General features: G+C 33.7%; 1 protein-coding gene across 19 annotated transcripts in view; it reads right to left on the reverse strand.

The window, feature by feature from the left end:
• LOC129738847 (polypyrimidine tract-binding protein 2) overlaps positions 1–27,778 on the reverse strand; it is a 595,573-nt gene that overhangs the window by 209,084 nt on the left and 358,711 nt on the right. Inside the window, exon 2 of one of the 19 annotated variants that reach the window (XM_055730279.1) lies at positions 26,056–26,099. The exons of the other annotated variants lie outside the window; for them this stretch is intronic. The gene's annotated coding sequence lies outside the window, so the exon portion shown is untranslated. The remainder of the gene's footprint in view (positions 1–26,055; positions 26,100–27,778) is intronic. 19 annotated transcript variants of the gene reach the window in all.

Consider the following 27,778-nt stretch of genomic DNA (forward strand, 5'->3'; position numbering starts at 1 on the left):
TCGATGGGTTTCCCGCTGGGATTTCCTACTAGCGCACATTCCAAAGATCCGGTAAGCTTTAATCAAGGTGTACATGATTTACGATTCCTCGACACCGATCCATGAACTCCCACGCCTCCGGATATTCCGGCTTTCTCTCTTACCGGAAGCGCTCCAAGCCTACCGATCCAAACCCCCAAATAAATTGTCCATTTTTATGGTGGCAACCTGTGGCGGTGGTCCCAGGGACTTGTTTTTCTCCGCACCAGATTTCTGAACCGGAAGTGGGCCCTGCGTCGGATCGATTTATGAATGTTTCTTTTTTTTTCTTCGTCTCGGGGGTTTACGGCTTCCGAGGGAAATGGACCGGCAAATAAAGTATTCCGCGTGATGACCATCTACGGGACAGGTAGAAGCCGCACCGGAATTCCTCCGTCACCTTTTCTCTTTCTTCTTTTCCCGGGAAAGTTTTGTGAGCGGAATGTTTATAGCTTATCAATCTCATATCAATTTGCTTCGGAGCAGCACAAAGAGCATTCGTCCAAAAAGATGGTAAAGGAGCTGGGTCAACCTTTCCGTCACTCCATTCGGGCCGGCCCGTCTGGGATTCCTTGCCTCTCAAGAGGCAGATCCATTCATTGACTTCGATTGAAGTGGACGGCTCTCGAGGTGCCGGGTGTGGGTAAACTTGTTGCTTTCTCGCCCATCGATTGTTGTGTCCTTTTTTCCCCGTTGTTGTTGGACGTGCATCGTACCGGTCTCTCTCTGGAGCCACCATTAGCCGTCGTTTTTGTGACACAGCTCCCTCCGGGGCGTATTCGATACCTGTTATCGATAGCTCTCTCGTCCTCGGTGACATTCCATGACTGCAGGGAATTTTGCCCGGAGGGTAGCTTTAACGTTCTGTTTCGCTCCCTTTATGGTTCTTTTTCAATTTGTGCTTGCAGCAGGAATAGAAAATCAAAAAGGAATCCACTCACCAATTTTGACCGAAGAAAATTGTTCTTCAAAACGTTGTGAAAATTAAGATGCTAACCTGTGAAAGATAGAGAAAAAAGAAATTAGAACAATTTGAAACAGTGGTTCAAGCTTTAAAGTTATTTTTGAAAGACAATCTAGGATTTTCTCAAGATAAATTCTTAGTCTTAGTCAATAATCCGAAAATAATCGAGCTTTTACCGAAAAATGTGTTCCCGCACATAATTGACAGTAATTGAACCACTTCTGTCATCTAGCTGTCAGACAGGAGGGACGCCGTTGCTTTCCGAAAATATCTCGGAACGTGTCACCCGAAGGATCAATAGCTTCGCAAGCGTTCACACGAAAAAAAAGAAAAACTACTTCCATCACATCGGTATGAGTTCCTGTAAAATCGAAAGCCATCGCTCAGCTTCAACTACGTTTTGAAAAAGAAAAAAAACTTCATTCCTCCCACTTTCATAGACTCAGAGTGACGCTTTCGCAAAAAAAAGCAAAGATGTGACACTTTTATCGATGTCATGTCAACTTTCCTGTTTTTTTTTGTTGGGTTCCACCATGTCATTCCGAGCAACACGTCATTTTCTGGGAACAACTTTGGAGCTGACAAAAAAATAGAACGAAAAATTGAAAGTATTTTCGTCTGTTAAGGTTAGCAGAATACATAAAACAGTTCTTTTACTTAGATTTTGCTAGAACTCGAATTCAAATTTCAAAAAAATGGAATAATTTCTAAGGAAATATTGAACATTATTTGTGACATCAGGACCAGAATAGTGAACTTCAAACATAGCTGTTCCAGATAAGTTTTTCAATGATAATAATCTAAAGAAAAAAAACATCAGATATTAAATATCAGAATCAGATATCTTATATATGAATTCAATCTGATTTCAATCATCACACATCTTACGTCTGATAAAACATAAGACAGTCAGACGTTATACGACAAACATCACTTCTGAGAATTCGGCAGTAGACATTCGACGGTATAAATTACAGATCAGACGTCTGACACCAGACATTAGAATCAGACATCAGACATTAAAACAGGAGCAGAAATGGACATTTGAATCAAACAACAGAATTTAAACATTAGGATTTGACATCAGACGTCATTAGCATCAGAAATCTAACTTCAGAGTTCAAACGTCTGAATCTAACATCTTTCTTCAGACATCAGATATCTGACTGTATATCAGACGTCAGACCCCTGCCTTCTGACCTCTGATGGCAGACATCAGACTTCTGAAATCTGACTTCAAACATCAGACATCAGACATCGGTCAACAGAGTCAGATGTCGGACATCAGACATCAGATAACAGATTTCTTATCTGATATGGGGAATCTGGCAACAAGCATTAACAGCAGACGACAGACATCGGATGTCTGAGATTTGACTTCAGACGTCAGACGTCAGACTTCAAACTTCACTCATTGGATTTCAGCCATCAGGTATAAGAATCTAACGATGGATTGAGATCTCCGATTTCCAACATCACACATTAAACATCTGACACTGACTTCAGAAATCAGTTATCTGATATCTGGTATCATTAGATATCTGACGTTAGACTCTTGACATCATATTCTTGACATCAGACATTCGAATGAGATATGTGACTTCAAAATTCAAACGTCTGAAAGCTAATATCTGTCTTCAGACATCAGATATCTGACATTGTATATCAGACTTCAGACCCCTGCCATCTGACATCTGATTGCAGACATCAGACTTCAGACATCAGACATCGGTTAACAGAGTCGGACATACGATATCAGATGAAAGGTTTCTCACCTGAATTTAGAAATCTGGAAACCGGCATCAACAGCAGATGACATTCATAGGATATCTGACATTTGACTTCAGACATCAAACATCAGACGTCAGGCGTCAGACATCTGACCTCAGACTTCAGACTTCACGCATTGCAAATTTGCCATCAGGCATAAGAATCTAACGATGGACTGAGATCTCCGATTTCCAACATCACACATTCAACATCTGACACTGACTTCAGAAATCAGAAATCTGATATCTGGTATCATTAGATATCTGACGTCAGACTCTTGACATCATATTCTTGACATTAGACATTAGAATTCAAACGTCTGAAAGCTAACATCTGTCTCCAGACATCAGATATCTGACATTGTAGATCAAACCTCAGCCCCTGCCTTATGATCTCTAATTGCAGACATTAGACTTCTGAAATCTGACATCAGACATTAGACATCGATCAACAGAGTCAGGTGTCGGACATCAGACATCAGATGAAAGCTTTCTCACCTGATATGAGAAATCTGGCAACCGGCAGCATTAGAATCAAACATGAGGCATCAGACGATAGAAATTAGATACGTTACTTTAAACCAACCACATACAATAGGATCAGACATCAGATTTCAGATTTGAGAAATCTGACCTTTGAAATCTGACGTCTGACATTAGACATCAAGCATCTGACACATACTTTTGAAATTAGCCTCAGGCTACAGACATCAAACATATGACTTTAATAATCAAACATCTGATTTCAGACATCAAACTTCAGACGTAAGACTTCAGACTTCACCCTGACATTAGACATCAACTATCAGACATCGGGCATAAGAGTCGGACATTAGAATAAGACCTCATAATTTTAACATCAGACGGCTTCAGACATCAAAATTTTGACATCAGACATCTAATCTCTGACGTCAGAGTTCAGACTTCAGACTTCAGCCTTTACTCAGACATTAGACATCAACTATCAGACATCAGACTTTAAAAATCAAACATCTAACATCTGACTTCAAACTTTTTACATTAGACATTTGATTTCTGACTTCCGACTTTAGATTTCACTCAGACATTAGACATTAACTATCAGACATCAGGTATAAGAGTCGGACATTAGAATAACATCTCATAATTTCTTCATCAGACGGCTTCAGACATGAAACTTTATACATCAGACATCTGATTTCTGACGTCAGACTTCAGACTTCACTCAGACATTAGATATCAACCATCAGACATCAGGCACAAGAGTCGGACATCAGAAAAAGATCTCATAATTTTAACATCAGACGGCTTCAGACATCAAACATTTGACATCAGACATCTTATTTCTGACGTCAGACTTTAGACTTCACTCAGGCATTAGATATCGGTCATAAGAGACGGACATCTGATGAAATCTCATAATTTTACCTTCAGACGGCTTCAGACATCAAACATTTGACATCAAACATCTGATTTCTGACGTCAAACTTCAGACTTCAGTCAGAAATTAGACATCAACAATCAAACATCAGGCATTGGAGTCGGACATTAGAATAAGATCTCATAATTTTACCTTCAGACGGCTTCAGACATCAAACATATGACTTCAGACATCTGATTTCTGCCGTCAGACTCCAGACTTCACTCAGAAATTAGACATCAACAATCAGACATCAGGCATAGGAGTCGGACATAAGAATAAGATCTTATAATTTTAACATCAGACGGCTTCAGACATCAAACATTTGACATCAGGCATCAGGACATCAAACATTTGACATCAGGCATCTGATTCTGACGTCAGACGGCAGACTTCAGATTTCACCCAGACATTAGACATCAACTATCAGACATCAGGCATAAGAGTTTTGAAATAATGATCTACTTAGCTCTCACAACTCAGAATTCCTATAAAATTTAGAACAAATCATCACAAATCTTCCCTACGAAAAAATGGAGCGATGGGGTCGACAAAAGTACAATGAAACATTGTTCTTAAGGGTAGGTTTTCCCTCTCTGTTACTTTGTTGCTGTTACTACTTTTGAGGATCTATTATTTTCATTTCAACAGTGTGTCCTAAAATCCATTTTTCAGAGAAGGGCCAACAATCATTGGGATTGTTTCGAAGCCGAACAAAACTAGGCCGGCGGAGCTTTTCGAGGAGCCATGGAGAGAAAATGTTGTAATAAAGCCGCCATCGGCTTTTCCTTCTTTTTTCTTTCGCTAAGGAAAGGGGGGATGATGATGATGATGAATGCAACTCATTGAGACGTGATTGCGATGTGAGCTTCTGGAAGAAAAGGGAGGAATTTGGGGAAGAGATAATCCCCCGGTGCCGGGAAGAATGTAAATAAAAACTGAAACAAACCCGTCGACAATGAGAGCAGGCGGCTTTCATGGGAAACCGAACAGATTGTGTGTGGATGTATTCTCTCGGTGTAGTTGTTCTGTGAGTTGAGGTTTTTTCGGAGGCTGCCGGAGGATGCAACAATGGGCAGGGATCGGAGAATTTTGCGAAACAACCGAGCCAGAAAGAGTTGCATAATAACCGGGTCCCGAAGGCAGACGGGAAACGAGCTAGAATGGTGGCCGGTGGAATCCTGAGCGGAGGCAGCTCGTCTGTGTTGATTCTCAAGGACCGTGGACGTATAAGGTGTAGGATCCGGAGCACAAGCTCGAACCAAGGTGTGGAATTGGCTTTAAAAAGGTCTGGAACCCGTTTCTCGTTCAGCAAACTTGTTCGGCGTCAGCCAGGTTAAATGGGGAAGGTAACAGGTCAGAGGCCGTTCACGGTCAGTTACCGGGTCAGAATGCGATATGGTTCTCGACTTTCACAGAAGGTGAATCGACAGAGCGTGGCAGATTCTCGATTTCAACCGTTCCACCTGCATTGTGACTTACTTCTGGGGGGGACATAGAGGCGATGGGACTTGTTCCAGGGTTCTCTTATACTTAAAATCGTACTAATTGCAACCATTGTGATTGCGAGACTTTGTCTGTAGCTGAACTGCTCCAGAAATTTCCGAGGGGGAAACGACGGAAGAGCAGAAAACCCGTCCCCTGAGATGGTCCTTGTGTAGTTTCCAGTCTTCCATTTAAGACTTCTCCCCAACCCGACGACAACTTCAGAGCCTTGGTAAAAAGCAGACCTGAGGAAGGCGTCCTTCAGCAGCTTTTTTTTGTTTTGCTCGATTCTTGCTAGCTCTGGGTGGAAGAGCAATGAGTGAGAGTGAGTTACCAAAGTCATCATCATTACCACCTTCTTGAATTGCAAGCCGGCAGCAGAGCCGAGACTGCAGGAGAATACGATGCCTCAACTAGACTTGTTTCCAGTTGCAAGTGCCTAGGATTACCTTTCTACAAAAACTCCCATGAGTTCCTGGAGCAGTACCAGAACTTGTGGAAGTGCTAGTAATCCAACTTTTTTTTCTTCTCTTAAAGACGTCCCCCAGGAATGTTCTCCACCATCGAAAAACTCGAGAGCAGCTTTAAAAGTACTACTTTGGTATATGGAATAAAGGTACACACAAATGCGCACACACACACTTGCATCTGAATGTGTGTTTTCGCTTGTTTTCCTGACAAAACGAGCTCCGATGTCTTACAGAACCGGGTCCAGAAGAAGGGTAAAACACCGCAAAACATTCAAGACCAATGTGCATTCTTCACCGGTGGCGTCAACAAGATGAATGAAGATTGAAGCTCCGGTGCAGCTTCCTGAAGGCAGCTGCTACCTCAAGGTTTGAGTCGAGGTAACCAAGACGATTGCTCACCGGTGGTTTCGTCTAGAAAGTTTCTGGTTCCTTCACTATCTTCAAGACAAAATAGGTCCCTTTAACAGAAGACTATTTCATTTCGTCATTTGTTTTTTTTTTTAATATCACACATTTACATATCTGGCATAAGTGATTTCGCTTCACAAACATCCGACCCACTTTTTTCGTCCGATATTAGTTGATATTAAATTTTTCAAATTGGCAACGTCATCTACCATCATCACTTTCTCCATAAAACCGAAGCCCTTTTAATCCCAAAAAAAATTCCAGTATTTTCCAAACCGAGGGGGTCCCATTTCTATTAGTCACAATTTGCAAACCCGATGGGCCCACAATAGAGTCATATTTCGAAACTCCCTCAGCTCCCCTTTCCACCCATATTATTGGAAAAACAGCACGAAAGCCTAGGTTTTCATTTTTCAATTTCCTCCCCGGCAAACCATAGGTCCCTGGAAAGAGAGAAAGAATCGAACACACCTGTTCCGGTGATAGACGAAAAAAGAAAACCCAACGCCAAATCTATCCCGTTGATTCCAATTCCGGGTGTTCCACGGTTGCCGCAATAACGTGGAGCCTATTTCCCAAACCTTGCCTACCAGGATTTTTTTCGGGAATTTTTATTTCTATATTACAATGAACGAATCGCGGTTCCAGCGCTATTCCGGAAGACGATTTGCGGTTCCATCGTTATTCCTAATCATCATTGGGTGTTTCGAGCCAAAAAAAAGCAAATGGAAAACCATCACAAGCTTAGGCCGAAAAGGCTTACGGTATCGAAAAGGTGTGATGGTAGGTAGCAATGAACGTTACTTCTCATTCGAATTTCAACGTTAACATTAAGCCAATATTGGGCTTTTAATTTAGTCGCTAAAACCATTTTGTCCGTTTTGTTACAATTTTTCGTAACATATTTTGACTCGATTTATTTTTATGGCTCTTTTCCTCCTTCAAATTGTCTTAAAAAAAAATCCGATTTTTTCCATTAAAGTGTCAATTGTATTTCAATTTCGGCTCAAACTATCTGACATATTTTCTTTGTTGGCTCAAACTTAATCCAACTTTCTCCAAAACTCTTTACAATTTCATCCCAATACTGTCTCATTTTTTTTCGATCAGTTAGAGCAATTTGTGCTATGGACGTTTTAGTAATTTTTGCAATTTTCATCATTTTTGTCATTTTTGTCACTTTGGTCACTTGGTCACTTTTGTCATTTTTGTTATTTTTGTCATTTTTGTCATTTTTGCCATTTTTGTCAATTTTACCATTTTTGTCAATTTTGACATTTTTGACATTTTTGCAATTTTTGTAATTTTTGTAATTTTTGTCATTTTTGTCATTTTTGTCATTTTTGTAATTTTTGTAATTTTTGTAATTTTTGTCATTTTTGTCATTTTTGTCATTTTTGTCATTTTTGTCATTTTTGTCATTTTTGTTATTTTTGTTATTTTTGTTATTTTTGTTATTTTTGTTATTTTTGTCATTTTTGTCATTTTTGTCATTTTTGTCATTTTTGTCATTTTTGTCATTTTTGTCATTTTTGTCATTTTTGTCATTTTTGTCATTTTTGTCATTTTGTGTCATTTTGTGTCATTTTTGTCATTTTTGTTATTTTTGTTATTTTTGTCATTTTTGTCATTTTTGTCATTTTTGTCATTTTTGTCATTTTTGTCATTTTTGTCATTTTTTTCATTTTTTTCATTTTTGTCATTTTTGTCATTTTTGTCATATTTGTCATTTTTGTCATTTTTGTCATTTTTGTCATTTTTGTCATTTTTGTCATTTTTGTCATTTTTGTCATTTTTGTCATTTTTGTCATTTTTGTCATTTTTGTCATTTTTGTCATTTTTGTCATTTTTGTCATTTTTGTCATTTTTGTCATTTTTGTCATTTTTGTCATTTTTGTCATTTTTGTCATTTTTGTCATTTTTGTCATTTTTGTCATTTTTGTCCTTTTTGTTCACTTTTGTCATTTTTGTTCACTTTTGTCATTTTTGTCATTTTTGTCATTTTTGTAATTTTTGTCATTTTTGTCATTTTTGTCATTTTTGTCATTTTTGTCATTTTTGTCATTTTTGTCATTTTTGTCATTTTTGTCATTTTTGTCATTTTTGTCATTTTTGTCATTTTTGTCATTTTTGTCATTTTTGTCATTTTTGTCATTTTTGTCATTTTTGTCATTTTTGTCATTTTTGTCATTTTTGTCATTTTTGTCATTTTTGTCATTTTTGTCATTTTTGTCATTTTTGTCATTTTTGTCATTTTTGTCATTTTTGTCATTTTTGTCATTTTTGTCATTTTTGTCATTTTTGTCATTTTTGTCATTTTTGTCATTTTTGTCATTTTTGTCATTTTTGTCATTTTTGTCATTTTTGTCATTTTTGTCATTTTTGTCATTTTTTATCATTTTTGTCATTTTTGTGGTCTTTTTTATATTTGTAATTTTTGTAGTACTTTTGAAACAGATTCCTTGTCCCATTCTGCGACCGCCTTTCGATGCCTCTCCACCAAATTAAAGCACTCAAATCAAAACGAAAAACCTCAATTTGCGATTCTTCATCTTCAATCGAAACCGCTTACGTCGCAAAAGAAAAAAAACAAAGAAGCTGTCAAGAATCAATAACCATAAATGTTGTTTTAATACAGCACCCTCCAGTTTCTCTCTCCCCTTAGCCATTTTCCCTAGGACAATTCCGGAAAAAAAAATTCAATACTGCTGGGCCGGGAAACGAACAAAAAAACTCCGAAACCGATCCCTCCCCGAGTCTTCCAATCAGCCGAAATCGTTGGATGGATGATGAAAAATGATGCCCGAGCCCAAAACGTACCGCGTTTGATGGGTGCTGGAATTTTATTTTTCATTTTTCAATTTTGCTCTGGCGATTTTCCTACCCTGACTGACTGACTGACTGACGGAAGACGGGATGGAAGTCAGGTGAATGGCTTTTTCCCGGGGACGAAGGGAAAATAAAAGTAAACTCTTGTTTAGAACTTTTTTAATAAAAATTTACTTCACTTTTCACTCGGCCAATCTGGCAGCGACCAGGCTGTGTCGGTTTCGAGTGTTTGATTCCGCAAGACACGAAGCGCTAGTGTTTGAAATTTTACCATGATAAAAGAAGTTCCCAATTCTATTTTGAGGACAAGGCGAATATGAGGAACCAAAGTTCTAATTCTAGGTTTCGACAAGGCTGTCAATCATGAGCGATTGAGGTTACGTTTACGAAGATTAAAGTAATCAACAATAAGGGCTGAAGAAGTCTATTTACGATATTTCCTTTTGTTATTTGATATTTTCCTTTTTGACTTTGTTTTAATTTAGATTTAGATTAAGATTTAGATTTAGATTTAGATTTAGATTTAGATTTAGATTTAGATTTAGATTTAGATTTAGATTTAGATTTAGATTTAGATTTAGATTTAGATTTAGATTTAGATTTAGATTTAGATTTAGATTTAGATTTAGATTTAGATTTAGATTTAGATTTAGATTTAGATTTAGATTTAGATTTAGATTTAGATTTAGATTTAGATTTAGATTTAGATTTAGATTTAGATTTAGATTTAGATTTAGATTTAGATTTAGATTTAGATTTAGATTTAGATTTAGATTTAGATTTAGATTTAGATTTAGATTTAGATTTAGATTTAGATTTAGATTTAGATTTAGATTTAGATTTAGATTTAGATTTAGATTTAGATTTAGATTTAGATTTAGATTTAGATTTAGATTTAGATTTAGATTTAGATTTAGATTTAGATTTAGATTTAGATTTAGATTTAGATTTAGATTTAGATTTAGATTTAGATTTAGATTTAGATTTAGATTTAGATTTAGATTTAGATTTAGATTTAGATTTAGATTTAGATTTAGATTTAGATTTAGATTTAGATTTAGATTTAGATTTAGATTTAGATTTAGATTTAGATTTAGATTTAGATTTAGATTTAGATTTAGATTTAGATTTAGATTTAGATTTAGATTTAGATTTAGATTTAGATTTAGATTTAGATTTAGATTTAGATTTAGATTTAGATTTAGATTTAGATTTAGATTTAGATTTAGATTTAGATTTAGATTTAGATTTAGATTTAGATTTAGATTTAGATTTAGATTTAGATTTAGATTTAGATTTAGATTTAGATTTAGATTTAGATTTAGATTTAGATTTAGATTTAGATTTAGATTTAGATTTAGATTTAGATTTAGATTTAGATTTAGATTTAGATTTAGATTTAGATTTAGATTTAGATTTAGATTTAGATTTAGATTTAGATTTAGATTTAGATTTAGATTTAGATTTAGATTTAGATTTAGATTTAGATTTAGATTTAGATTTAGATTTAGATTTAGATTTAGATTTAGATTTAGATTTAGATTTAGATTTAGATTTAGATTTAGATTTAGATTTAGATTTAGATTTAGATTTAGATTTAGATTTAGATTTAGATTTAGATTTAGATTTAGATTTAGATTTAGATTTAGATTTAGATTTAGATTTAGATTTAGATTTAGATTTAGATTTAGATTTAGATTTAGATTTAGATTTAGATTTCAAATCCTTCAGTGCATTCAGTTTTTCCTACAAATTTTTGTCTTCTATCCTCTCGACTGATTTTCTATTGTTCATATCTCCTCATCTTCCCATCTTCTCATCTTCTCATCTTCTCATTTTCTCATCTCCTCATCTTCCCATCTTCTCATCTTCTCATCTTCTCATTTTCTCATCTCCTCATCTTCTCATCTTCTCATCTTCTCGTCTTCTCGTCTTCTCATCTTCTCATCTTCTCATCTTCTCATCTTCTCATCTTCTCATCTTCTCATCTTCTCATCTTCTCATCTTCTCATCTTCTCATCTTCTCATTTTCTCATCTTCTCATCTTCTCATCTTCTCATCTTCTCATCTTCTCATCTTCTCATCTTCTCATCTTCTCATCTTCTCATCTTCTCATCTTCTCATCTTCTCATCTTCTCATCTTCTCATCTTCTCATCTTCTCATCTTCTCATCTTCTCATCTTCTCATCTTCTCATCTTCTCATCTTCTCATCTTCTCATCTTCTCATCTTCTCACCTTCTCATCTTCTCACCTTCTCATCTTCTCATCTTCTCACCTTCTCATCTTCTCATCTTCTCATCTTATCATTTCCTCATTTTCTCATCTTCTCAGCTTCTCAACTTCTAATTTTCTCATCTTCTCATCTTCTCATCTTCTCAAATTCTCATCTTCTCATCTTCTCAACTTCTCATCTTCTCATCTTCTCAACTTCTCATCTTCTCATCTTCTCATCTTCTCATCTTCTCAACTCCTCACCTTCTCATCTTCTCATCTTCTCATCTTCTCATCTTCTCATCTTCTTATCTTCTCATCTTCTCATCTTCTCATCTTCTCGTCTTCTCGTCTTCTCATCTTCTCATCTTCTCATCTTCTCATCTTCTCATCTTCTCACCTTCTCATCTTCTCATCTTCTCATCTTCTCATCTTCTCATCTTATCATTTTCTCATCTTCTCATCTTCTCATCTTCTCATCTTCTCAACTTCTCATCTTCTCATCTTCTCATCTTCTCATCTTCTCATCTTCTCATCTTCTCAACTCCTCACCTTCTCATCATCTCATCTACTCATCTCCTCATTTGCTTATTTGCTCATTTGTTCATTTGCTCATTTGCTCATTTGCTCATTTGCTCATTTGCTCATTTGCTCATTTGCTCATTTTCTCATTTGCTCATTTGTTCATTTCCTCATTTTCTCATTTCCTCATTTTCTCATTTTCTCATTTGCTCATTTTCTCATTTGCTCATTTTCTCATTTTCTCATTTTCTCATTTTTTAATTTTCTGATTTTCTGATTTACTCATTTTCTGATTTATACATTTTCAAATTTTTTTTTCTTGTAATCTTCACAATTTCTTACTTTTTCACCTTTCTCATCGTCATATTTTCATGATCCCATCTTCATCTTTTTGATAAAGTAATTGTTCAAACTCAATTTCCTTTGTCGTTTGGAATTGTTTTCACTGATGATGTTTACCCTCAATTCGACCTAGATGCATCCGATTGACAAAAACTTATATCGAATGTGTGTGCAATCCACTCTCCGGGAAGCGAAACTCCTTGCGAAAAGAGACCACAAAAATTAACTTTTCAAACCATCAACTTGAATGAATGTACTGTGGACTCGAAAAAAAAAACAGATGGCAGTGGAAAATAAGTCACAAAAATTGTGGGGAAGCCCCGGTTTCATATTTTGAAGTACTGCACCCACCCACAGAATTAGAGTCATGATCTACATTTTCCAGCAGGAAAAATAAGCGGGAAAAACGCTCGAGTTTTGTTGCCAGTTTTTTCAGCATCAATTCATGATGCTGATGATGCCGATTATTTTAAAAAAACTGGAAACAGACGCCCTAGCACAAAACCATACAAAAACCAAATTCTGATTCTGTAACTCAAGTTTCCATTTTTAAGGATTGTTATATTGTTTTCGAGAGCTCCAAAATGAGCTGTCTCTGCTGGTTGGTAGGACGAATCTAAAAAAAAAAAAACAATGAAAAATCAACCCCCCATTCTTGGTGCAGTTTGTCGTTGAAAAACCGCCAAATGAATGGATGACGTATGAATGTCACAACTCTTTTTCTTCGTACGGTGTTTGGAATAGTTTAGAATGGAGGGTAACCTATATGATTGATATTGTTGCAATAGGAAATTGTAAACAAAAGGGTTCGGCTCCATTTGAAGTTGTTAAGATCCATATCGCTTCATATTCATAATTTTGACTCAAGCATAAAACGAATTATTATGAGATACCATAAAAAGTAGTTTTTCAAATAAAAGTCGTTGAACTGCAGTTACAAAAAAATGTTGTAATGCATCAAATTGGGAACAAAACCTCACGTTTGGGGAACCTTCAAAAGGCGGCCTTCGAAGACAGAAGCTGCAATCGTCGTTCTACTTAAATTAAACAATTTTCCGGAACCAAAGCAAGAAGACGGCGGCGACGGCACCAGAAAAATTAAATGTAAATAAACAGCATCTCAGGACCGGGAAAACTTTCTCTTCCCCTGGAGAAGAAATCGATGCTTCCGAGAAAATTGTTGAAGCATAAATAGGTACGTGAGTGTGTATCCGTCCGATAGTTTGTGTATTTGTGAACGAGCATCAGTATGTTTCAACTTTCTCGTCTCCATTTGCCGGTTTCTTATATTTTCCGCTGCCGCCGGTTTCTTTCATTCGAGTCTAGTTTCTTCAAAAAGACACCGCACTTGCTTCAGTTTTCCTTCCAGAAAAACCAAACCGAAGAGACGAACCGAGGAACTGGCGGCGCAGGGAGAGCAGGAAAAAAAACTTGATCCTTCAGTGAGTGAGGGCAGCTTGTTGCATCGACCTGAAACTTCGAACCTGGTACCAAGCGAGTCAACTGACAACGACGACGACGACGTCGAGGAAAAACCGACGACGGCGACGCCAAAAAGGTTCCTCGGATCTACTTCCGGAAAATGACGTTAAGATAAGTGAGTTTCGAAACTTTGCATTTCGCTTGATTCTTGGGAATTTTTATTCCGGTGGGGGAAGATTTTCTCATTTTCCCACATGCAAAACAAATTTTGATTCGAGAAAGAACACAGTTTGATGGTGTAAAACCAAATTTAGTTTCGGTTCATTTTTTCATCTTCTCATTTTCTTAGTTTCTCATTTTCTCATGTTCTCATCTTCTCATATTCTCATCTTCTCATCTTCACATCTTTCCATATTCTCATCTTCTCAATTGCTCATTTTTTCATCTTCTAAAATTCTCATTTTCTCATCTTCTCATCTTCTCATCTTCTCAACTACTCATTTTCTCATTTTCTCATTTTCTAAATTTTTATTATTTTCTAATCTTCTCATTTTCTCATTTTCTCTTTTTCTCATTTTCTCATTTTCTCATTTTCTCATTTTCTCATTTTCTCATTTTCTCATTTTCTCATTTTCTCATTTTCTCATTTTCTCATTTTCTCATTTTCTCATTTTCTCATTTTCTCATTTTCTCATTTCCTCACTTTCTCATTATCTAATTTTCTCATTTTCTAATTATCTAATTTACTAATTTTCTAATTTTCTAATTTTTTAATTTTCTAATTTTCTCATCTTCTCATCTTCTCATCTTCTCATTTTCTCATTTTCTCATTTTCTCATTTTCTCATTTTCTCATTTTCTCATCTTATCATTTTATCATTTTCTCATTTTCTCATTTTCTCACTCATTTTCTCATTTTCTCATTTTCTCATTTTCTCATTTTCTCATATTCTCATATTCTCATATTCTCATATTCTCATATTTCTCATTTTTCTCATTTTTCTCATTTTCTCATTTTCTCATTTTCTCATTTTCTCATTTTCTCATTTTCTCATTTTCTCATTTTCTCATTTTCTCATTTTCTCATTTTCTCATTTTCTCATTTTCTCATTTTCTCATTTTCTCATTTTCTCATTTTCTCATTTTCTCATTTTCTCATTTTCTCATTTTCTCATTTTCTCATTTTCTCATTTTCTCATTTTCTCATTTTCTCATTTTCTCATTTTCTCATTTTCTCATTTTCTCATTTTCTCATTTTCTCATTTTCTCATTTTCTCATTTTCTCATTTTCTCATTTTCTCATTTTCTCATTTTCTCATTTTCTCATTTTCTCATTTTCTCATTTTCTCATTTTCTCATTTTCTCATTTTCTCATTTTCTCATTTTCTCATTTTCTCATTTTCTCATTTTCTCATTTTCTCATTTTCTCATTTTCTCGTTTTCTCATTTTCTCATTTTCTCATTTTCTCATTTTCTCATTTTCTCATTTTCTCATTTTCTCATTTTCTCATTTTCTCATTTTCTCATTTTCTCACTTTCATATTTCCTCATTCTCTCATTTACTCATTTTCTCATTTTCTCATTTTCTCATTTTCTCATTTTCTCATCTTCTCATTTTCTCATTTTCTCATTTTCTCATCTTCTCATTTTCTCATTTTTTTCATTTTCTCTTTTCTCATCATCTCATTTTCTCATTTTCTCATTTTCTCATTTTCTCATTTTCTCATTTTCTCATTTTCTCATTTTCTCATATTCTCATATTCTCATATTCTCATATTCTCATATTCTCATATTCTCATATTCTCATATTCTCATATTCTCATATTCTCATATTCTCATATTCTCATATTCTCATATTCTCATATTCTCATATTCTCATATTCTCATATTCTCATATTCTCATATTCTCATATTCTCATATTCTCATATTCTCATATTCTCATATTCTCATATTCTCATATTCTCATATTCTCATATTCTCATATTCTCATATTCTCATATTCTCATATTCTCATATTCTCATATTCTCATATTCTCATATTCTCATATTCTCATATTCTCATATTCTCATATTCTCATATTCTCATATTCTCATATTCTCATATTCTCATATTCTCATATTCTCATATTCTCATATTCTCATATTCTCATATTCTCATATTCTCATATTCTCATATTCTCATATTCTCATATTCTCATATTCTCATATTCTCATATTCTCATATTCTCATATTTTCATATTCTCATATTCTCATATTCTCATTTTCTCATTTTCTCATTTTCTCATTTTCTCATTTTCTCATTTTCTCATTTTCTCATTTTCTCATTTTCTCATTTTCTCATTTTCTCATTTTCTCATTTTCTCATTTTCTTATTTTCTCATTTTCTCATTTTCTCATTTTCTCATTTTCTCATTTTCTCATTTTCTCATTTTCTCATTTTCTCATTTTCTCATTTTCTCATTCTCTCATTTTCTCATTTTCTCATTTTCTCATTTTCTCATTTTCTCATTTTCTCATTTTCTCATTTTCTCATTTTCTCATTTTCTCATTTTCTCATTTTCTCATTTTCTCTTTTTCTCATTTTCTCATATTCTCATTTTCTCATTTTTTCATTTTTTCATTTTCTCATTTTCTCATTTTCTCATTTTCTCATATTCTCATTTTCTCATTTTCTCTTTTCTCATTTTCTCATATTCTCATATTCTATTGTCTCATTTTCTCATTTTCTCATTTTCTCATTTTCTCATTTTCTCATTTTCTCATTTTCTCATTTTCTCATTTTCTCATATTCTCATATTCTCATTTTCTCATTTTCTCATTTTCTCATTTTCTCATTTTCTCATTTTCTCATTTTCTCATTTTCTCATTTTCTCATTTTCTCATTTTCTCATTTTCTCATTTTCTCATTTTCTCAAATTCTCTAAACCCGAAATGTTGTTCATAACAAAAACTGTTGACAAATTTCGTGCCGATATTCTTTCTTTTTTATGATATTCTACGAAACTTATAGTGACTTATTGTGTGAACTCAACTATCATGTTTTTTTGTATCGAAAGGATGTTTTTTCTTTTACAAGGGGATTGAGAATAAAACAAAATATGTTTATCATTAAAAAAGAGAAAAATCACAATTTGTTAGTGAAACATATATATTTGTTCTCAAGAATCTTTTTAGAAGAGGAATGATAGGAGTTTTTCGACACTATCGGACAAAAATCAGATGACCTTTACAAATTTTGTTCTAGTGAAATTACAGAAGATTTTATTATCCTGAACAAAAACTGTTGACATGTTTTTTTATCATAGTTGATAACTGAATTTCTAGTGACGGTCACCACTTAGAGGAACTGAGAGCCAATTGTTTTTATTAATTTTACGAATTGTTCCCAAGATCATATCTTGCTAAATATTATTAAATAAAAATCAATAAAAAAAAGATTGAATAGAATTTTTTCTTCAAAATAAAAGTTGTAAACAGAAATTCAAATCTAATCATAAACCTCTAAAGGTCGATACCTGTTCCGCATCAAACTTTGTGCTCATACGTAGCGGTAACGTTCTTCTCGGGTCCTCGGAGTGTCTGTTACGCCGTTAGTTTCCCTGCACAAAGCCGGAGTTTGCTTTCACTCTCAGTTAACAATATGGGAAAACTTTTTCGTCAACCTTTTTCGAGTTTACTCAGCATCATCTCGGATGTGCAGCAAGCAAACAAGCGGGCACGTGGCCCCCTTTTGCGGAACGGTCGTATGCTCTTCTTCAGGCTAAACGAGCAACCTAGCAAATGAAATATATCAAAAACATTGCACCAGGTCTCCACCTCCACGAAACCCGCGGGAGATATATTTGTGATAACATTGGGCGGCAGCACCAGAAGGTGAATGGAAAACTTCAATGAACTTCGCCCGACGCAACAGGATACACTCTGGCGCCGCGGAAAGCTAGAAGAGAGGTTGTGGGTGGAAAATGCGCGGTGAGCACACCATTTCATTATTAATCTCAGCGGGACGTTTCGCCGTCACCGGTCTGGATACTGTGTGACTCCGGAAAAATATGGCATCCCAAGGTGTGGTGTTTTCCACACTATCCGGGGTGCACCGGAACCGGAGTTTTCGCGCCTCAGTTTAATGAATCCGGTGCTCGGCACAATAAAGGACAAAAAAACGGGGAGCAAAATGAGCTTTCCAAAGAGCGAATTAAAGTTGGAAACGAACATTTGAGATGGTTGAAATAGGGGAAGGTGTTCATATGCCGTTTCTAAGAATCCAGAACAAAAATCTGAATCAGAAATCTTAAATCTTTATTAAGAAGATTTGAATTTAAAATATGAAATTTACAAGCACATTTAAAAAATTTGATGTCCGATAAATGAGCATAACTCTTAGAAGAAAGTTTGAAATCAAAACTGTAAAAATTTCTTAACTAGATTCGGTTCCCCGTTTTTGTGGGATTTTCTCAGCGAGAGGCAGCGACGGAATTGTTTCGAAAAACAATTTCAACTAGTCTCAACGGTTTCAACAGCTTAAAAAGTTGCAAATCCTTTCGGGGGATTCCAAATCAACAATGTGTCAAAGAAAGTTAGAATGAGAAAAGCTTCCGAAGCCACAAACGGAAAACGGAATCGTTGAGCCTGTTGATTCCGGAGCTGAATGTTGCTCTGTGGGGAAGGAGGTTCAGAGTTTCTGCCACCGGAGGAAAACGAGAAGGTTAAAGAAAAACTTAACCCCGTTCCCGAGACCGAAATCACACTATCGCACACACACCCCCACATTCACACAACGGGTGCTAATTAAATTTAGAAACTTTTCCGTTTACGTTACGCTCAGAGCAAAGTATCACTTTCGGTTTTGGAGTTCTCTCGATTTTTTTCTTCTGGTTGGCAAGTTTCTTGAATTTTCTTTCCATTTGGAGCCGGGCAACCGGTGGTTTTTGATTTGCCAATCCAAAGTCGGAAAGGGGTTTTTTTTTTGCGGAAGCCTTGACCACAAATCCTTTTCGTAGCCTTTTGCTTCATGATTCGAGGAAGTGCCAGGCGTTGCGAAACTTGTTGCGTGGGCGAAAGGCGGGGAGCAAAGGGCGCCTTCTTTTCTTTTGGCCGGGCCAAAAGATTGTTTGTAAAGTACGGATAATAGGATTATTTCTGCGAGGTGGACGGGGAGTTGATCCGTTTAAATGGTCCACAACTTATGGCATTTGAGATTCTGTAGTCCTGGATCTTCCGCTTTATTTGAGTGACATCAGCACGATAGGGTCGGTCGAGGGAGGTTTGAGGGAAAAACCCCCGGTTGAAAGTTGTGGAAATTTTTTGCGGATAATGAAGACTTGGGATGAGCTTTGTTGCACCTTCTCGGAGAAGGCGCCTACTCCGGTACTTGGCTCACTCAAGCAATCCTTTGAAAGGAAATTAAGCGATTTAGTAAATTCGAAAATTTCGAGCAGACGCCCAAGAACAAATCCGACCAAAAGGATTTGTAATTAAGGCACCGGCATTGCTCGTAAATATCTGATTTTATTCGGTTTTTTTCTTCTTGTCGCCGGTCGCTCTCTGGAGCCACAGGCGAAATCCTTTGATGGTTTTGGTCTCTTTCATCTGGGCCCAGGTGATGTAAGCTGTTTTGGGAAAGGAGATAAACAAAAAAAAACACTACCAAACGAAAAGATATTAAATGGACCGTTTCAATCTAGCAGCTCAGACTTTTACCTGCAGCAGCCCGGAAAGTGGGGGGGCGAGAGTAATTTCTTGTCTTTGTCGTAAATTCGTAACCAACATTTGATTACCACCGGCATTATTCATAACTCAGAGATGCAGTGATGCCACCTCCTTAGGGGGATCTCCATCCGTGTCTGGTTCAAAAAGACGGGCAGCAGAAGAAAGAGATAAAATTTGCCTTTCAATGGGCCGGATGGAGGATGGATTGGCTGCGGGCTTTTACTGGCCAGTCCGGTCCAGAAACTTTGTCTTTCCCCCGGAATGATAAAATGAATAAATAACTAAGTAAATAAAACATTCCCCGCTCCCTTTCGCTCGTTTCCTTTTCGAGCTACCCAAGAAACATTCTAATCCACCATTCAAGCTGTTAATGAAAGAGTCCTGGCTGCCTGCCTCCTACCTTTCACTCACTGACACTGAACCATGCTGTCAGGCTACCGGAAATCGTACGACAAGAGCAAAACTCCAAGAAGAAGCGTCGTCCTCGGTCCATTTCGAATGATGGACAAGGTGGTCATAAACATAAAAGCAAATATTACATCCTTTTAATCCGGATTGCAAACCATTTCCCTTCCCAGCCACTTTCTGGTGTCGCTTCCCTTCCAAATAAAAATATGGGGGAAAAAAATCAAACAAACCAAACACTGGCGATAATTTGCAGAGTAAGTTAGTTCGAATGAACAGATCTGAAAGGCGAGCTGAATATGTAGGCCAATAGTTTGTTCAGATTAGACGAATGTGTTTACTCTTGGTCGAAGTAATTCTATGGAGACAATTATTGAGTCAGTACGGAAATTAAAAATTGCCTGGTTGGCAGTCCAAGGAGATCATTTTTGATCAAAATGAAGAAACTGCCAAGTCGGAATGGAAATTGAAAATAAGCTTAGACACAGCGTAAAACATTTTGAACTTAAAAGACAATAACAAAAATCAAGCTACATGGCGACCGTAACACTCAACAATAATTTCATTGTTTTAAGAGAACTGTAGAAAAGTGACGCTTCAATTGTACTAAAAAAAACTGAAAAATCCAGAGAAAAAAATCGAATTACATGGCGACCTTCACAATGTACCAACATTTTTTGGTTTTACAAACTTTGGAAGCATGAAAATTCTTTTGTGATATCTTTTTCGTTGTCCTAATTTTTAACCAAAAGAAATGGCTATCCTAAAAGGACCTTCAAGAAGTTCGTTCAATCCGTTTGTCACCCAAACTAATGATCGGGGGAGTCGGAATTTAACCAAAAGAAGGAAAAAAACACCCGGGACGTGATAAACCGAACTTGGGCTGGACTAAGGGTTCTGCTTCGGAATGAAACACATTTGTAAATTATTCAAACCGACAACAATAACAACAACAACTCATTTAGAATTTATTTTGTGGTATTTCGTGGTTGCTGTCCTCTCGGATTGGACCAAGTTGAATGGTATCGTCCTGTTTGGATCTTAAAGGAGAGACACTGTGTGCTCGTTCTCCAAGGCAAGCAGCAGCAGCATCATTGGGGAAAATGCCAACTGCAATGGATATTAAAGTAAATAATAAAGTTTTATGCTGTTATTTTTCTCGACTGACTTCGACTGGACTCTCGTCGGTCGTCCGACTTGAAGAAATTTCCCGGTCTCAGTCAGCCAGCTCGGACCGGTAGAAGTATCGTTTTATTAATGGTCGCTCATTTTTCGTTCAGTCTTTTGCTTCTCGTGCAAATCCTCCAACAATGTCCGGAAAACGCGTCGCCGTTCCATTCACAAGACACACGACGACTTCAAGGGTAGCTTGAAGCCAGTTGAACCAGGTTGATTTGTGTTTACCTTTTTCCGGAGCCGTGCTCCAGATTGAGGTACACAGCCAGCTGATCACGTGGATTCCTCGGTCCTCAGATGTGAATGAAATTGCATTTCTATAGCTCCAAGGATTTTACCAACCGACACGCCGGAAAAGTAACGTACCACTGTACTTTCTGTTGGTTTTTCAGCAGCAGCAACATTGCGTCTGCACTTCTAGAGATGAATGTTGCCAGGGGCGACAGTCGTCGTCCTGCTGCTACAGGTCCTCGGTTTCCGACAAAGAAGATTAAATTGCACTTACACTTCGTGATGGTTTTTCCTAATGCGAGCCAAAGCTCTGTACGTTTAAATAACCGAATGGTACAGCTTTAAATAAGCTGGAGAGCTTGAAAATATCAGGTGCTTGACGATACCAATCTTTCCTTAATTTCCGCTCCAGCTCAAACTCTGATTGCGATTGGGACTTCCTAGCTGATTGATCGTTCGAGGAACTCACGTCCACGGAAACAATTCATTCGTAATAGAGCTTTCAATCATTGAGAGATTGAAAAACGTTTATAAAAGTTCCAACAGTTCTTTTACAAATTATTTTAGTTTAGTGTCACGGTCGCCATGTAACTCAAAATTTAAAAAAAGAAAAAAATTACATTGATATCTTCACACACAGTTGCCAGGATTTAACATGACGACCTCATTTTACAATCAATTGACCCCAAGTAAATCCTAGAGAGTCACTCCCGGAACAAGCCTCAAGGTTCAAAAGATTGAAATCAAAACCAGCTTGCGGGCTTCTTTGTGTGTGACTTTTCATTCAGTCTGTGCTGATTTACTTGGATACACAATTCTATTGAGCTTCCTAGAATATTATGACAGGTTTAAAGGTTCCGAACTGTGAACTAGCCTTTTGAGCGGAAAGGTAAAAAATAAACACTTTGAAGCTACATATATTTGAAAAAAAAAACTGGATTTGATTTCAAATCTGATTATTATATCCTGAATTTTGCTTCTTACTTTAACGAACTTCATAAATTATTGCAAATGAATGCCGTCAAACGTTAATCACTCGGAATACTGAATAGTTATTAATATTTGTGAATTCAAATCTGAAACATTCAACTGTCTTATGATCCAGATTTTTGTTGTACTCAGAAATTAAAATCCGGGTGAGAAATCCTGATTATGAAAATCAGAAACTTGCACAATTCAATTTAGAAGCTAACCTCCCATTTCAAACGAAGAAAGAGCACAATTCGTGAATAATAAATAAAAAAGATCGCAACTGTCAAATAACAAAAAAAAAAATAATCGCAGTAGACTATCAAAATATTATCCCGAATCGTAAAAAGGTAATAAAAACCAAAAATTAGATTTTTTTTTATTAATTTCCTCTGAATTGTTTTTTGAGTTTACTTGTTATTTTCTAACAAAGATCACTTTGGAAAATTGAATCAAGGTTTAATATTTTTTTATTTCCAATTAATTTCCGTTTTAAATTTTTTATAATTCCTGTATTGATAATTTTTTTTTAAATTTAATTTGTCATGGTGTTTTTCTTAATTTCAATTGTTTTTTATTTTTTTCAAAATCTCCAGTCTTTCTAAATTTACTATTTCTCGATGTTTAGAAAATCACCTTTCATATTACCATTTTTTTTAAGATTCTGACATAACATTTCCTTAATTTTTATTCAGTTTATTTTTTGTGTAAAATTTCTTTATAAAGATTTAAAATTTTTTGCTGTAACTTCATTTTATTCAATTTCTTTGAAACGAAAATTCTTAAATTTATATAATTTTGTTTGGGTTATTTTTTAAACTTTTAAACTTCTTTCAATTTTTATTAGTCATTTTTATGATGAATTTCTTTTATCTTGATCTTCGATTTTTATATATTTTCTATACATCTTTTTTCAATTTTTATTCTATTATTAATTTTTTATTTTTATTTTTTTTTTTTTTTTGATAAATTTTTTATCTTATTTGGTATTTTCATATTTAATTTTTTTTTTTTTATTTTCATATTTTTTAATTTTTTTTTTGTTATTTTCATTTTTTTTTAATCTATTTTCATATTATTTTTATTTTTTAAAAAATATTTTCATATTTTTTTTAAATTTTCACTCCTTTTTTTTAACATTTTTTTCATTTTGTTAAATTTTTTGATAATGATTTTTTTTTTATTTTTCCTTTTCCTTTTTTATATATTTTTTTAACTTTTTAAATTTTTAATTTTTTTTCGTTACACTTTTTTATTATTGTTTTATTTTTTTAAAAATTTTTTTTTTCATTGAATTTAAAAAAAAATTTTTTTTTTGATTTTTTTTTATTTTTCATTATTTATTTATTTTAATTTTTTTTATTTACTTTTTTAATTTTTTGTTATTTATTCTTTTTTAATTTTTTTTTTTGTATTTTTTTTTATTTTTTTTTTCATTTTTGTATAATGTATTTTGTTTTTTAAATTTTGTTTTTTAAATTTTGTTTTTCAAATTTTGTTTTCTAAATTTTTTTTTCTATATTTTAAATTTTCTTTTAAGTTATTTAGATCCTAAATTATCATTTTCTTAATTTGTTTTTGCCTTTTTTTTATGAATTTGATTTTTGATTTTTTTCTCACTTTTTTTTCTTTTTTAAATATTTATTGTCTTTTTTTAAATTTAATTAAAATAGACCCCGTTTGATTTTGGCAACATGCCCGAACATTTTTTGTTGCCAAAATCGAATGTTTTCTTCTTGAATTTCTCATATTTCATAATGATTTTTTAAAATTTTTTTATTTCCATTTTTTTAATAAATTATTTATATTTATTTATTACTTTTTTTTTAACTATTTTCTTCTCATTTTTTCTATTTCTTCCTTCCTTTTTATATGTTTTCAAAACCATTTTTAGTTTTTTTTTTATTTTCCCAAACTTAAAGTTTTTGTTTTTTTATTTTTCTTAACATTCTTTTTTCACTAAACTTTCTTTTGTTTAAAATTCCTTTTAACAACTTTTTTCTTTCTTTCTTTCCTTTTTTATTTTTCATATTTTTTTTTGTATTTTATCTCAATTTTCCTAATTTTTTTTTTCTTAATTTTCTTTTTAATTTTTTCAACTTAATTTAGTTTTTATTTCAAAATGTCTTTTTCATTCTTTATTATTTCTCTTACTCAACTGTTTTAAATTTTTTCCTTAATACTTTTGATTTTTTTATCATTTTCTTTTTATTTAACTTTCTTCGTGTTTTTTTAATTTTTTTTCTTAGTTTTCTTGTTTTTAATTTGTCCTCTTGTTTTTTTTTTTTTTTCAAATTATGAATTTTATTTTTTGTCTTTATTTTCTTTTATTTTGATTTTTCCATAATTTTCTTAATTTTTTTTTTTTTTAAATTTTTCTTTGAATTTTTTTTCTGAATTAGCTTTTTTTAATTAAATATTTTTTAATGTTTTCTTTTAAATATTTTTTCGGAATTTTTTTTCACAAAATTATCTTTGGTTTTTCTTATTTTTTCAATGTTTTACTTATATTTCTCCTTTTTTATTACTTTCTAAATTTTTGCTTTTTGATATTTTTTTTCTAATATTTCTAATATTTCTTCTTAATTTATTTTTATATTTTTTTTCTTATTTTGATCATTTTTTTATATTTTTTAATTTTTTTTTCTCCATTTAAATTTTTCTTAATGTGTTTTTTATAATTTTTATCAATTTTCTTTTTTAATTTTTTTCCCTATTTTTTTTTTATTTTTTCTTCAAAAGTTTTATATTTTTCAATTTATATCACATTTATATTCCTGCGAAAAAAATTCATCAATTTTATTTATAAACGTAATCAATTTGAATTAATTTTTTTTTCAAATTTTTTTTTTCTTTTTGAATTTTTTCCCAAAATTCCTTTTAAATTTTTATTAATTTTTTTTGCTTATTTCAAAAATCTATATGTTTTAATTTGAATTTCTTTTAGATTTTTTTCCACAAAATTTAGTGTTATTTTTTCATAAATTAATTTTTTAAGTAGCCTTTTTTTCCTTAGTTTTTCATTTTATTTTTTATTTTTTAGATTACTTTTTCTTCCCACATATCATTTATCTCTTTGTGTATTTTAAAGTTTCTTTTTTTTATATCATTCGGATTTTTTTCATAAATTTCTTTATTTCTCTTTTCGTTTGTTTTATTTAATATTCTTTCTTATTTCCTTTATCTTTCTTTTATTTTTAGTTTTAATAAAGTTTTCAGTTAATGTTTTCTTCTTTTTTTGTTCAGAAAAACTCTGTTTCAAAAATTATATATTGTATGTATATATTTTATTCCTTAAATGGCTTTCTTAGTATTTAATTCATATTACTTTTTTCTGAATTCCATTTGTTTGTGTTAATTTTTTTTTATGTTCTACTTTTTTTTCAATTTTTATCTTAATTTTATTTTTAACCCTTCAAAGCTGTTCGCGAAATATCCGTTTTGGGAAAATTTTACCTGTAGCTTGTAAGCGTTCTTTTGTTCGAAAATATTAATCTTTCATTATGATAGTACATGAGATTTATTGTTTAGGTAATTTATTCTAGTTTTCTAATATTTTAAAGTTAAGAAGATATGTATATTCTACCAGATTTTCTGAAGTTGGTTCCAAAAGAAAAAAAAACTTTCGAATCGATAAAATTTTGGAGATCGCTTTCAAAGTTGAAAGTTAGACTATCATTTTCAAAAATAAACTGCTGCGTAGACACTTTAACTAGTTTCCGTTTACCTTAATTAAAATTTTCCTACGAGCCGTATGTTTGGATGTCTTACCTGAAAAGAAAAAGAAAGATGATTCAATAAGTATAAGCAGTTTAGAATGTTTTGTTAATGAAATTTTGTCAAGCAGGCATCGAACAGTGGCACGAATGTCGACTTTTAAATCATTCAAACGCTTATATTAGCGTTACATTTGTTTCCGGAAGGTTTGTGCAAATTTCAGAACAACTTAAAGGTTTATCTACATTTGTTTAGCTCACCTGGAGCCTTCACAACTAATTCCGGAAGCAGTAAGTTTGCCTCCTCCCGGGAAAACATCCTCCACATTTATTTCTCTGCCAAGGTAATGAATAAAACATTTGGTCCGAATTGCGTTTTCCTTGCCCCGTTTGGTTTCCTACTGTTAACACATTTTAACACCTGCCCGGACTTCCGGCTCCTCCACTCCACGGGGAACCTTTCGCAAGTGGAAACGAAATTTTCCCCGAAAAATTCACATACGAGAAGCAGTCAGAGAGTTCAACATTTGTGGTTTGCAAGTCGAGTGTTATGAATATTTCAGCATATTATCCGGAACTAATTCCTTCACCGCGGTGTGTTTGTTGTTATTTGTTGCCGGATTAAACGGAAGGTAAATCTGAGTGATGCTATTCGCCGGAAGAATTAATCTTGGGTCTGGGTTGAATTTTATGAAATTTTAACTTTTTGTTTAGTCTTAGAGATCTAAGTAAGCCTTGGTGGAGTGCGGTCGTGTTTTTTCGCTCGTGTCAATTTTCGTAGCGTTTGAGAAAAGTTATCCGAAAAAGAGAATTTAAATGGATAATTTAGAATTATTTCTGAGTTTTCTTTTCAAATAAAGTGAATTTAACTGGAAAAAGCATGCAAAACTTAGCATTTATATTGGAAGTTGCTGAAAGTTGCCTTGGGATCTTTGACTACGCCTTCCGGAACAACCCTGGACAAAATTCGTCTGAAATGTAAGCAAAACTGTAGTCCTAGGACCGGACCCACAATTGGGAATCGACTTTATTTTTTCAATCTTGCGGGGTGTGACTTTGGAAACGTATGAATCTAGAGATATCTTCTTTTTTTTCTTGTACAAGTGGTCAACAAGTTGTTGAAAAAATTGAATGAGTGATTTTTACTTGCTTTGTGATAAAAATTCGGAAAATTTGGTGTTTATATATTTAAGTCCAGTTATTGTCGTTAAGATTCGAAGAAAAATTTCCTTTCTGTAAGTGCCGTTGATACGACGCGTTGTTTTTGTATCGAGTGCTTCCAAAAATTGTGTGTTTATCTGCCTTGGTGAAGCCAAGCGTTTGGTGAGTTTTTGTTATTGAACAGAATACCTCTGTCGAGTTTTGTGGGGAAGTGTTGACGAAGGAGGTGATTCAGGGATGGTGACGAGTGGTATCTGGGAAAACAGCTGTTGAACGTACGATAATTCACGGGAGAGGGAGCCTAGAAATGTCATAGTAATCAAAAACTTTATATAGCATTGTACATTTCGAAAATTATGAAGAAAAATTGTCGTTTTTCCTAGAAAGGCATTGTGTTGGATTTAGGGAAAAAATTCAATTCCAACGCTTAAAGGAGACATGCTGCGCAAAGATAAGTATCCTTAATATTTTTTAATCATGCAATTAAATCTTTTTGAAGGGAAATGATTATACTCGTTATCAAACAAGATTTACAATTTTTAAAAGTATACTTTTTTTTAGTGAAATCGTAAC

This window comes from Uranotaenia lowii, chromosome 1 (assembly GCF_029784155.1).
Source record: "Uranotaenia lowii strain MFRU-FL chromosome 1, ASM2978415v1, whole genome shotgun sequence".
Classification (NCBI taxonomy): domain Eukaryota; kingdom Metazoa; phylum Arthropoda; class Insecta; order Diptera; family Culicidae; genus Uranotaenia; species Uranotaenia lowii.